At 46.0% G+C, this 12,721-nt stretch overlaps 1 non-coding gene across 50 annotated transcripts in view; it reads right to left on the bottom strand.

Moving 5' to 3' along the window:
• LOC109568581 (uncharacterized) overlaps nucleotides 1-12,721 on the bottom strand; it is a 252,126-nt gene that overhangs the window by 231,425 nt on the left and 7,980 nt on the right. For 36 of the 50 annotated variants that reach the window (XR_011570534.1, XR_011570532.1, XR_011570526.1 and 33 more), the window contains 2 exons: nucleotides 12,080-12,155; nucleotides 2,873-2,990 (listed from right to left, as the gene is read on the bottom strand). This is a non-coding gene — a transcript (uncharacterized protein). Of the gene's footprint in view, nucleotides 1-2,872; nucleotides 4,014-7,070; nucleotides 11,422-12,020; nucleotides 12,156-12,721 lie in introns of all 50 variants that reach the window. The other 14 variants (XR_011570522.1, XR_011570524.1, XR_011570518.1 and 11 more) reach the window with 5 other exon arrangements.

Consider the following 12,721-nt stretch of genomic DNA (forward strand, 5'->3'; position numbering starts at 1 on the left):
CACAGAAAAAAGAAAGGAAGTGCAGCTAAATGTGTTAACATTGTTTTCTTCTTTATACTCTTAATATTTCCCCAGTTTTCTTTAAGACCTAGCATTCCTATAAAAATAAGCGTTATTTAAGAAAAGAGAAAAGCATTATTTGAAAAAAAAGATGGCCCACGCTCCTGGATACAACAAACAACAGGTGTAATTTAAGATGGAGAGAAGAACTTGTTTTCCTTTTCAGAGTATGCTCCTAACGAAGGACAAGATCCTGCAAAATAAGAGAGCCAACACAGAGACTGATGGGGAAGTCCAGTCAAAGGTGTCTCAAGCCCAGAAGAGCCGTGGAGAACAGAGAAGGGTGGTCCAGAAACTGTCTACCTCAAGGCAGGGCCACAGTAACCAGAACCCTGGGGTGCAGAGGGCTGGGAAGGGCCCAAGGGAGCGGCTGGGGTGGGGGTGCGAGGAAGCCCACTGAGAGTTCAAAACACAGCTACTCTCAGGATAAAGCCAAGTGGTTCAAGAAGGAGAAGCAATCTGAAATCCCAAAACAGACAGTGGTCCAGACAGAACACATGGTCATCCACCACTTGGATGTGCAAGGAAGGCCATTTAGAGGCGTGATCGCACACTGTTTACCAGCATTGCGACTTTTAGAATGAATCCTGCAGATAAAGCACAGAAGGCTGAACTCTGGGTGTATATACAGCAGCCTGCTGTCCGTGTCATAGTTTAGTTCAGTGCTGTCCAATAGAAACGATGCAACACATGTAGGTAATTTAAAATTTTATAGTAGCCACGAATAATAAATAAATAAATCACGGAAAGAAAGAAATGAAATTACTTTTAATCAGGTATTTTTACTTAACCTCGCTGGTAAGGAATCCGCCTGCAAAACAGGAGATCCCAGTTTGATTCCTGGGTCAGGAAAATCCACTGAAGAAGGGATAGGACGCCTACTCCAGAATTCTTGGGCTTCCCTGACGCCTCAGCTGGTAAAGAATCCCCCTGCCATGCAGGAGACCTGGGTTCGATCCCTGGGTTGGGAAGATCCCCTGGAGAAGGGAACAGCAACCCACTTCAGTATTCTAGCCTGGAGAATTCCATGGACTATTCCATGGGCTCACAAAGAGTCAGACACGACTAAGCGACTTTCACACACAATATATCTAAATCCTATCATTTCAACATGTCATCAAAAGGAACACTTATGAAAGATATTGTATATTCTCTGTGTTGTACTAAGACTTAGAAATCTGGTGCACATTTGACCCTCTCAGTACATTTCAGTGCAGACTTCTCCATCTTTCAAGTGCTCAGCAACCACACACTGGCTATCATACTGGCTAGCACAGGTCTAGCCATAACTTGAACAAGCCCAAACTCTCTGGCCACTCTAGTCCTACGTTAAAAACAAGGATGGAGTTAATCTGTTTTCTTTCATCGTCAAATGCAGTTCAACAACCTTTCATTGACTGTAAGAGTTAACATATACACAGCCCCTTTCGGATGGTACCAGACAACAATGCTTCCTTTAGTTCCTAAAACATGCTTCAGAAACCAGATGCTCAGAGTGGTTGTCCGCTCAGCTAAAAAAAGTCACACAGCCAGCGTGACCCAGGAGGCAGGCCTCCTGCCTACAAATTCAGTTCACTTTATCTTCACTTACTATTACCACACTAGCAAATGGGTCCCTTCTTCCTTCCCTCCTTTGGGGAATCACAGGCAACTTGTTGAAATTTAATGAGCCATTCTGTGCAGCAACATCTTATTAATTTTTATCAGAGTATAGTTGCTTTACAATGCTGTGTTAGTTTCCACTGTAGAGCAACGTGAATCGGCTGTACATATACATATATCCCCTCTTTGTTGTATTTCCTTCCATTTAGGTCACCACAGAGCACTGAGTTCCCTGTGCTCTACAGTAGGTTCTCATTAGTTCTCTATTTTACACATAGTATCAGTGGTGTACACACGTCAATCCCAATCTCCCAATTCGTCCCCTCCCTTCCCCCGACTTCCGGCAAGGAGATCAAACCAGTCAATACTAAAGGAAATTAACTCTGATTATTCATTGAATGGTCTGTTGCTAAAGCTGAAGCTCCAACACACTGGTCACCTGATGCGAAGAGCCGACTCATTGGAAAAAACCCTGATGCTGGGCAAGATTAAGGGCAGGAGAAGTGGGCAGCAGAGGATGGGATGGTTAGATAGCATCACTGACTCAACAGAATAAATTTACGCAAACTTCAGGAGATAGTGGAGGACAGAGGAGGCTGGTGTGCTACAATCCATGAAGTCAAACACAACTCAGCAACTTAACAACAACTCCTTCCCCACTCCACCCTCATTATCCATACATTTGTTCTCTACATCTGTGTCTCTATTTCTGCTTTGCAAATAAGTTCATCTGTATCATGTTTCTAGATCCCACATATAAACGATACTACACGACACTTGTTTTTCTCTTTCTGATCTACTTCACTCTGTATGACAGTTTCTAGGTCCATCCATGTCTCTGTGTGACAGCTGTTAGAGACCCGATCATGCACCCTTCTCTGCTTCCTCGGCAGAGGAATATCTAAAAATCTAAAACAAGTAACAACTGGAGGATGCATTCATCCTTGAGAAGCATAATTCATGACCCCAGCAATGAAAACCACTATCTGCTGGGTGGGGTGTGACTTTATAGCTATCTGCTGTAAAGGCTGTAAAGGCTGTAAAGGCTGTGAGGCAGAGTGTTTGCCTGGGTCGCCTGACCTACTACAGTAAATGGAATGAGCCTGCCAGTAATCCTCTCGTGCTGATTAAGTCCCAAGCACAGAGCAAAGACAGAAGATGACCTAAGGGCCATCTGTCATCTGCTCCCATCTCTGCCACTTCAGCTTACCTTGGGGGGCTTCCCTCCACTGCTCTGTGATCCTGAGGGCCAGGCAGTAGGATCCATTAGTAAACTTCTCTCAGTGCACCCAAGCTCTTCCTCATTTCACAATCAATGTCCTGGAGCCCTGAGGGAGAGACGAATTCAACAGGCAGGAGAGCAAACCAGTTAGACCCCTCAGATCCTGAAAGCAGGTTGCCTGGCTTCAAATCCTGGTTCTGGTCCTGCAACTTAGTGGCTGTTCCCTTGGAGAGCCACATCCCTTTCTGCCTCAGTTTTCCCATCTGTAAAATGGGGAGATTAATACTGACAGCATACACTGTTGTAAGGATTAAATACACAGATTAGATATAGAGGCAGAATACTCTCTGAGGCCAGCCCATGGGCAGAGCTATTCACTTGAGAGCCAACAAGAGTGTGCAGATCAGAGAATGAAGGAAGGAAGTGATGATTGTCATGGACTAGACTCCAAAGCTGGAAATTTAAGAAGCAAAGCAACACATATCAGTGGGCTTTTCAAACTGGAAAGTATGCAACATCTTCCATCACTCAGCCCACATTTCATGAACCAACCCCTGGAGGCCAGAGACCCAGTACTCCTGTGCCTATTCGGGGCTCACAGGCCAACTGGATACTGATAATCAGATCTTCAGTTCAGTTCAGTTCAGTCGCTCAGTTGTTTCCGACTCTTTGCAACCCCATGAACCGCAGCACACCAGGCCTCCCTGTCCACCACCAACTGCCGGCATCTACCCAAACCCATGTCCATTGAGTCGGTGATGCCATCCAACCATCTCATCCTCTGCCCTTCTCCTCCCGCCCTCAATCTTTCCCAGCATCAGGGTCTTTTCAAATGAGTCAGCTCTTCACATCAGGTGGCCAAAGTACTGGAGCTTCAGCTTCAACATCAGTCCTTCCAATGAATACCCAGGACTTATCTCCTTTAGGATGGACTGGTTGGATCTCCTTGCAGTCCAAGGGACTCTCAAGAGTCTTTTCCAACACCACAGTTCAAAAGCATCAATTCCTGGGCGCTCAGCTTTCTTTATAGTCCAACTCTCACATCCATACATGACTACTGGAAAAACCATAGCCTTGACGAGACAGACCTTTGTTGACAAAGTAGTGTCTCTGCTTTTTAATATGCTGTCTAAAAAAAAAAAAGAGAGAGAGAGAGACATTACTTTGTCAACAATCAGATCTTACCAAGCACCTAATATACACGGTGCTGGAGCAAGCCGCTAATATACAAAATCTTGTTCAATGCTCACAATAAAGTATCTAGTTGGTAGTACTAACTGCTTCATTTTACAGATGAGGAACCTAAGACTCAAGATGGGGAGATCTGAGACTTCTGAAAGCAGACATATCTCAGGCCGCTGCTCTACAAAAGAGAATACTGTGCTCTTATCCATTAAGCTGTTTTTCTATGCTTCTCAGGCAGGTGAGTGATTATTTGTGGCTTTGGGTGGCCTCTGCTACGGAGTATCAGAATGATTCAAAATGCCAGGCAGAGGGCCCCAGGTGTAAAAAAGCTCAGGCTCCGGGTCTCAGCCATAAATGAATGAATAAATCTTGCTGATGAAGCGAGTCCCTCTCCTGGAAGAGGGACTTGCCCGCCCTGCTCCCATGATTTAGGCTGGGCAAGGTAGGCAGCAGCGGAGGGATGAAGTATAGTATTTTCCTCCTGGGGGCTTCCAAGCCAGGAGAAGCCTCTCCGGGGAGCCTATTCTCTTCCGCTGCTGTTGGTTTATCTGTCAGTTTATCTGTTTTGGAAAGGATTATCCTGGCTGGGTGTATCTAAACTGAGGGCTATTGTAAACACTGGAGGAGGTGCCTTACATTCCTACATTCCACGCACAAGAGCTTGGTAAGTATGGATGGAAAAGAGGGGGAAATCCCACCTGGGGAGGTCAAGATCACCTGAGGGAGAGCAGGGACCCAGCTGGACCTGGAACTTGCCTGGAGTCCTGGGTCCACCTGGATGGGACCAAGAGTTGTTTCAGGACCCTTCTGGGCAGCAGTTTCTACCCCAGCATCAGCCTGGGGCAGGTATAAGAGATCCTGAACCACCCACAAGCAACAATGCTAACAGCAGGGGGGGCTTATTCAGTGTTTGTTATCACTCCAGCCCAGATGAGTTCATCAAGTTTTGTGTACCATCTCATTTAAACTTTAAACTACTGTGGATCTTTTCAACTCAGTTCCCAGCTGAGCAATCAGGCAGAGGGAAGTTAAGTTCTCTGCACGATGAACTCAGTAACACAATGAGGCCAAGGGGAGAGTGAAGCTGCAGCCACTCCATTCCAGGAACCACGTTCCTCACCATCACACCAATAGCATTTCTTTTTAGATCATGATGAGGGTCAATAGTCCGTGGCCAAAGGCATCTCTTCCGATTTTGAAAGTCTATGATCCCAGGAAAATCCAAAAGCAACTGTCTGCACCTCACATCAAAAGCACAAGCAACAAAAGAAAAACTAAATAAACCAGAGTTCACCGAAATTTAAACCCCTCTGCATCAAAGGACATCTTCAAAAGAGTGAAAAAACAACCCATTGAACAAGAGGAAATATTTGCAAATCATCTAAAAACAGATTCATATCCAGAAAATGGGAAGAGCTCAACAACAACCAAAAAAATACATTTCTCCAAAGAAGATAATACAACAGGCCAATAAGCATATAAAGAGGCTCAACGTCACTAGTCACTAAGGAAATGCCAATCACTACCACTAGGAAATACTACTTACATACTTTCAGGATGGTTATTATAAATTTTTTTAAAAGAACGTAACAAGTCTTATCAAGGATGTGGAGATTTGGGAACCCTTGCTCACGGCTGGTGGAGATATAAAAGGATGCAGCTACTACAGAAACGGTATTCAGTTTCCTATCTATCTAACATAGCTCATAATCCCCAATTCACAGGTCAGCTGTCAGACTAAAATGCAAAGATCATTTGTATTCATTCACTCAGCCAATGATCCGTGGGCTGGACATTGGGGAAAATGGAAGACAATAAAGTGAACAAAAATCTCTTGAGGCTTATTTTCTACTGGGGGCTACGGAAAGCAGGCAAGACAGATAACTCAGACTGGACTTTACACCGTGGCAGGTAGTAAACAGGGAAACGAAACAGCTCAAAGGACCGCGCCGTGTTGGCTGGATGAGTGACAGTGAAGGTGGAGAAGCCACAGGGAAAGTGACATGGATGGTGGGGGTGGGAGGGGCAGACTGTTGTAGGTCCCAGAGCTGGACCAGGTCACAGTGCAGGCATGGGCTCATCTGAAGGGAGCCCAAGGCTTAGCGGAGGGCTCTGAACAGGACTTACATGATCTGACCTAAGTTTCACCAAGACAATTCTGCTGCGGGAAGAACTTAGGGAACCACGGAGAGCCACACCAATGATCATTTATAATGACATGATCTCCCCAGGAAAGCACAGATTGACACTGCAAGGTAAAAAAAAAAAAACAAAAAACTGGGCAAACTCAGGGGCTTTCTGTGTATTCACTCATTTAATCCTCTTAACCATCCCAGAACAGCAAGGCGGTTATTCCCATTTGACAGACAAAGAAACTGAGGCACAGAGACGTGAAGTCTATGCAGCTCTCTAGTGACTAAGCTAAGATTCCAACCAGACAGTCTGCAGTCAGAGTTTGAGAAGACAGAATCACCCATGCTGTCTGAAGCTTACATTATGATAATGAGCAGAGCAAGAGAAGAGAGTGCTGGTCTGGGTACCTAATAGTTTTCCTTCCCATCGGAGCTTCTCTGTCAATCTATTCACCCCATCCTCCCACCCCTACTCTTGCTCAACACCACCAATTTCTAGGTATAATTAAAATGGGTGTACGGCACAGAAAAAATAAAACCTGGAACCCCTTTTACTGTAACTCACATCACCTAGGACAACTGCTAGTTTCACTTTCCCCTTTTCTCTCTGAATCTCTATCCAGAGATCATCTAATGTTGCACCAGCGATGAGGAGTTATCATAGCTAAAATTTGCAGTCAAAACTGCCTACCCTGTTGAGGTATGAAGAACAGGGAATGGGAAAGTGGGGCTGGAAATAAAGACAAACTTCCTCTAGGGAAAAGAATTCATATTTATACTTCCTGGGTATAGAGTTAATAGATAAAGAGATTGGTTAATGGATTAGTTCCAAATCCAGGCTTTGCATGCTGACCTGGGTTCCAACCTACCTTTTAACAGCTGTGTGAACCTGGGCAAGTCAATTGATGTCTCTGAGCCTCAGTTTGTCCCATCTGAAAAATGGGGTTGATGATGGTTCCTATTCCATAAGGAGTTGCTGAGCATACATGGAATAATGGAAGGAAAGCCCTCAGCGTTATACCCATCACACAGTAGGCTTTCAGGATGCCAGCTGTTGTTATCAACCATATTATTATTTTTACTACCAATCTTCACAACCCACCAGAGGCAGGAGATAGTGTTCCCACTCAGAAATAAGAAACAGAGACTGCAGCCCTTCTACAATAGGCATACCCATCTCCTCCTGCCATTCACCAATCCCATTGCTGGGCTCACCTCCTCTAGAAGAGGCCTCCCAGACCAGCCGGACCTCAGTCATCCTGTCCTTGTGGGCCTATTTAAGGCATCTGCCATCTGAAGCCAAACCTGTTCCTCAGCTACTTCAACCCCCGAGCACCAGCATCACTCTGTCCACTTCTGAGAACCAGACTTCGCCCTGGTGTTGTCGCCATGCACAAAAAGCATATGTCTGTTTTCCTGCACTGGACTGGGAGGTGGGGGTTCTTAGAGGGATCCCCAAATGCAGCTGCAAGTTCAGCACAGTGCCAGCGAGTCACACGCAGTAAATCCCAGGTGACTGAATGGCCCTGTTCCACTGGGAGTTTTCTGTGTAATTAGTTCAGAGTTATTACATGGATTAACGTGGACAAGTTCTTAACAACAGCATAGAGTCAGGGCTTAATAACTCTATGAAGTCATTTTACTGCAGCTCCTAATAATGCTGAATAAGGACTGTGATGCTACACCATAACTGCACTAACACAGAATCGTCACCATTGGTGGCTTTGTTCTCGCCCTCTGCATCTCTAGAGGCAAGGATGCATCTACCCAACTATCAAAGCCATGGTTCTTTTTTATTCCCCAAGAGCCTTGGCCAGTTCCAGGTTCATATTCAGCTCCTAGAGTTTCCAGATGTGTGTGCTCAGTCACTCAGTAATGTCTGACTCTCTTAAACCCTTTGAACTGTAGCCCAGCAGGCTCCTCTGTCCATGAGATATTTCAGGCAAGAATACCGGCATGGGTTATCATTTCCTCCTCCAGGGGATCTTCCCGACTCAGGGATCGAACCTGCGTCTCCTGCATCTCCTGCACTGACAGACGGATTCTTTACTGCTGAACCACCGGGGAAGCTTAGAGCTCCCAGTCATATCCTTAATGAATTTTGCCTCCATAATGTGAAGAAAGATGACAAGACGGAAACACTGCACAAGATGGGGAGAGGGCTTTGCTTTCTTCTGGATCAGTTTGTTTCTTTAAGTAACTTGGCTGTGATGGCTCACCTAAAGGAAGAGAAATCTGAAAAGCATGTATTTTCCCCTGATGGAAATCAGCAAAGGCTCACCAACTTCGAGGGCAAACATCAGTGAGCTGGCCGGAAACCACCACTGCCTAATAGCAGCCGACCAACACTTTGGAGCCCAGCAGGATACAAAAGGTCTGGCTTCCTCCACAAAAAAAAAAAAAAAAAAAAAGGCCAACATGTGTTGAGGGGGCGGAGAGGAAAGGGAAAAAGGAAAAGAGCAGTCAACATCTAGGAAATTATTACTTTTCCAGGACATGCAGCCTATCACAAAAGCAATCAAGGGACTGAAGAAGCAACCCAGAACAGCATCGTGTGCAAACAGCTCTAAGGGGAAGAAAGTGAATCACATGTTCGCAGGAGGCGCTCTGCTGCAGTACATAAGTCAATAAGGGTTTAAGCCCACCAAGCCGAGCCTGCAGCCTGCGAGGCACTGAGGGCACAGCAAAGACCCTGTCGGGTGTGGTGGAACCTGTGCAACGGGACGGGGAGAGCCACAAACAGGGGTTGCAAACTGCTGGCTTGGGGGCCACAGCTGGCCCTCACGTGATTAGTCTGACCTGTGAGGGGTCTTCAAAAATCTAAATTGAAACATTTGAAAATTAGAACTTTCCTTAAAAAAAAAAAAATCCCTGGCTTCTCTTTCACAAGTAGAAGGTCTGGCAACACTGAATCTTCTCTGTGGCCTGGGGGAAACAGGGAGCTGGGAAGAAGGAGCTGACTCAAAAAGTAGCTGCTGGGTTTGGAGAGGGGACCAGTTGTGGGCTAGTCCGCACAGGTCCCCCTGTGCTCCTTGGAGTCCACACAGTACATTTATATCATTTGATCATCTTCCTAAGCAGCTGAGTCTGCAAGCCCTGATGGGAACCCATGGCCGCAACCCAAAACAACGGGATGTGAGCTGTCATAACTCAGGGTGCAGGGAGGGGATGGAGGCGTGCTTCCTGGAGGAGGTGACCCCTAAGCCCAGTCAGAAATTATCAGTAGGATTTTGTTTGGAGACGAAGTGGGGAAAGGAACCGAAACCTGTCCCGTTTCCCCAGCTGGATGAAACACAGATGTCAGAACTGAATCCGCACGCCCCCATCCTCTAAACGAATCACATCATTCCAAACCTTCCTCAGGCAGACCCCGCATTCCCCAGCTGCCTCTGATCAGACAAGCCTTCCTTCTGCTTCGAGCAGAGGCAACCATCTGGCAGGAAGCACTCAGCCTGAAGGGCTGGCGAGAGCGGGGTCCTTAGCCCAGATCCATGGATCTATATCCCTCAGCAATTCAATCTATAGAGGGTCTATTATACAGCAGGTACTCGAACTCATAATGGGAAGCTATTAAAAGCTTTTAAGTCGCTGAGTCTCAGGGTCTAGTCTGCCCTTTTGAAAGCCAGGAGGAAGGCAGGCAGGGAAGCAGGGAGACAGCTGGGGCTGGTGGCGGATGCTTTGGGGGTGGGGGTGAGCAGTGCATTCTGGAGCCAGTGATGTCAGATCGGGCTGCTGGACCAAAGTGGAAAGAGTGCATAGTCACAGATCAAAGGTGTCCACACCTGCTCAGGTATAGAACGCAAAGATCATAGGGTGCTGTCTAAGGCGTGGCTGCCAAGACCACCTCCACACGTTGCCAGGACTGATACAGTGATCGCCCCCGTCCTTTGGCATCCCTCAGTATGTGGGGAATGTTTGCAATCCAGAAAGCATGTATGGATTGTCCAGGCAAATGACAGGGAAGAGATACTGCCTGGGGCCACCCTTGAGGCATAGGGAGAAGACAACGGAGGCTCAAGCAAAGGCCAAGGGGAGCCCTCCTACTTCGAGAGCCCCTTCTGGGAGACCATCTCTCTCTACTGACCTCCCCATACTCCCCCGCCCCCCGTGCTCTGAGGGGAGGGCGGCCCTGCAAGGCTGATGAGCAGGACGCCATCCCCACCAGAGGTGTCCTCTGAGTGCCAACCCGGCCGGGTCAGTGTGGCCTTCACCTCACAGGCTTGTTTCTTGGACCAAATGCAATCAATTGTCTGTTTTGTAAGAAGCAACACATGACAAGGACAGGAGTGATCTCTCCTCGAAACCTCTGAGATGATTGGCTGAATGATCCCAAGGCTGCCCTAGCCCCCAATGAATGAATTATGACTTAAGTGGACTATGGGGTAATATCTAGCCCTAATGGCTCACTAGGTAAAGAAGAGCCTGCAATGCAGGACACAGAGGAGACAGGGGTTCGAACCCTGGGTGAGGAAGATCCCCTGGAGGAGGAAATGGCAACCCACTCCAGTATTCTTGCCTAGAGAATTCCATGGATAGAGGAGCCTGACAGGCTGCAGTCCATGGGGTCTCTAGAGTCGGACATGACTTAGTGACTGGACAACAAAGAAGCCTGAATTTACAACCATGAACACACGGCCATGGATGCACCCAGGCTGCTTTCCTTACTATATAGTTTCAAAATGCATACGTGATACATGTGTCTATAGTCTTCCCCTACAAAGCACACCACCCGCCTCATCCTCTTCTCCCTCCCAGGAGGATGAGAGTGATCCTTTGATCTAGATCCTTCCATTTCTTTTAGACATTCACACCCACCTCTAAGTATCCTTCAATAACACAGAACATGAGCTGTGAATTCTCAAATGTACCAAGGCATGGGGCTGCACGTGTGTTTTCGATTTCACTGCAAGCTGCCAGTTGGTCTTTCAAGTGACCTCACATTCACTAGCTGAGTCAGGGGACCCCAGGCCACACACAGCCTTCCCAAGACTCGAGTCAGACCTCCTATTTCAGGCACATTTTGAAACACGGGGAGAAATGTGCCCCAGAAACAACTCCAGTGCCCTCCCGGTGGAAGATGGGTAAAGAAACAGTGGGATATCCAGAGAACAGGACACTCATCTGCAATCTAATCCACCGAACGACTGACACAGACAACATGGAAGAGCTCACGTGCATGAGAGAAACCAGACTCAAAAACTGCATTCTGGATGACCCCGCCTATAAGCAAAAGACAAAACTGTGAGGTCAGGAAGCAAATTCGTGGTTGTTAGAAGCTAGGGACCAGGGAGGAGACTGACTACAAAGAAGCAGGAGGGATGTTTGGGGGGTGATGGAGATGTTCCTGAGGTTGATGGTGATGATTCCAAGATGATGTTACAGAGCTGTGTGCCTCTATTGAACTGCCTACCACTACCTACTAAAAAAAAGTAGATTCTACTATCAACAGATCAGACCTCAACACACGCAACTATATTAGGGAGATTCAGAATCTTTTCACATATATTGTCCATTCTGCTTTTTTCTTTTGAGAACTGTTTATTCATATCTTTTACTCACTTTGCTATGAGGCTGTTTGGTTTGTTATTGACTTTGGGGAACTCTTCTTTATCATGAAAGCTTTTTTTTTTTAACTTAGATATTCCTTTTTTCTTTACTATTTTCATCTTTATCCACCTTTACCTTTGTGCTTTTCTCCTTCTTTGGTTAACTTCCCCAAAATCCTCATACTTCACTCAAATGTAGCATTTCAGTGTGAATCCCTTCATCTCAAACTCTCATCCATATTATTCTATTTCATATTCTTTCATATTCCTTACACTTTGGTGTATGTTTGCTTGTCTCCCCGCTAAGTAATAAGCTCCTTTAGAACTGGTACCGTATCTGTTGTGATCACTGCTGAAGATCCAAAATCTTGAGCAATGTCTGGTACACAACGGCCATCCCACGGATATCTGTTAAATAAATGGAAGTTAAAAAAGCTAATATAGATGCATATGACGTATACGGACATATACACACAATGCACACCATACGTAATTGCTCATGACACAGCGCATCATGGACAGCAATAGACACCACATGTCTCAACAGATAAGAGCGAGTTTGGCTTTGGTACAAATCTCATGAGTTGCAATATTCACCTCAAAGTTTTAAAATACTGAGATGCTATGGTGCAATGTGCTTCCCTGGTGGCTCAGATGGTGAAGAACCTACCTGCAATGCAAGAGACTGGCTTTGATCCCTGGATCTCAAAGATCCCCTGGAGAAGGGAATGGCAACTCACTCCAGTATTCTTGCCTGGAGAATTCCACGGACAGAAAAGCCTAGTGAGCTTTGGTCCATGGAGTCACAAAGGGTCAGACAAGAGGACTAACACTATACTACACTATGATGCAATAGTCCTAGGACTGGGGATTTATCCCAAAAAATTAAATGAAAAATATAAATATATATATTTATAAAGATTTATATTATATTTTATAATTTATTTTATACTATTTTATCACACAATATATTG

The sequence above is a fragment of the Bos indicus genome, chromosome 14 (assembly GCF_029378745.1).
Source record: "Bos indicus isolate NIAB-ARS_2022 breed Sahiwal x Tharparkar chromosome 14, NIAB-ARS_B.indTharparkar_mat_pri_1.0, whole genome shotgun sequence".
Taxonomy (NCBI): domain Eukaryota; kingdom Metazoa; phylum Chordata; class Mammalia; order Artiodactyla; family Bovidae; genus Bos; species Bos indicus.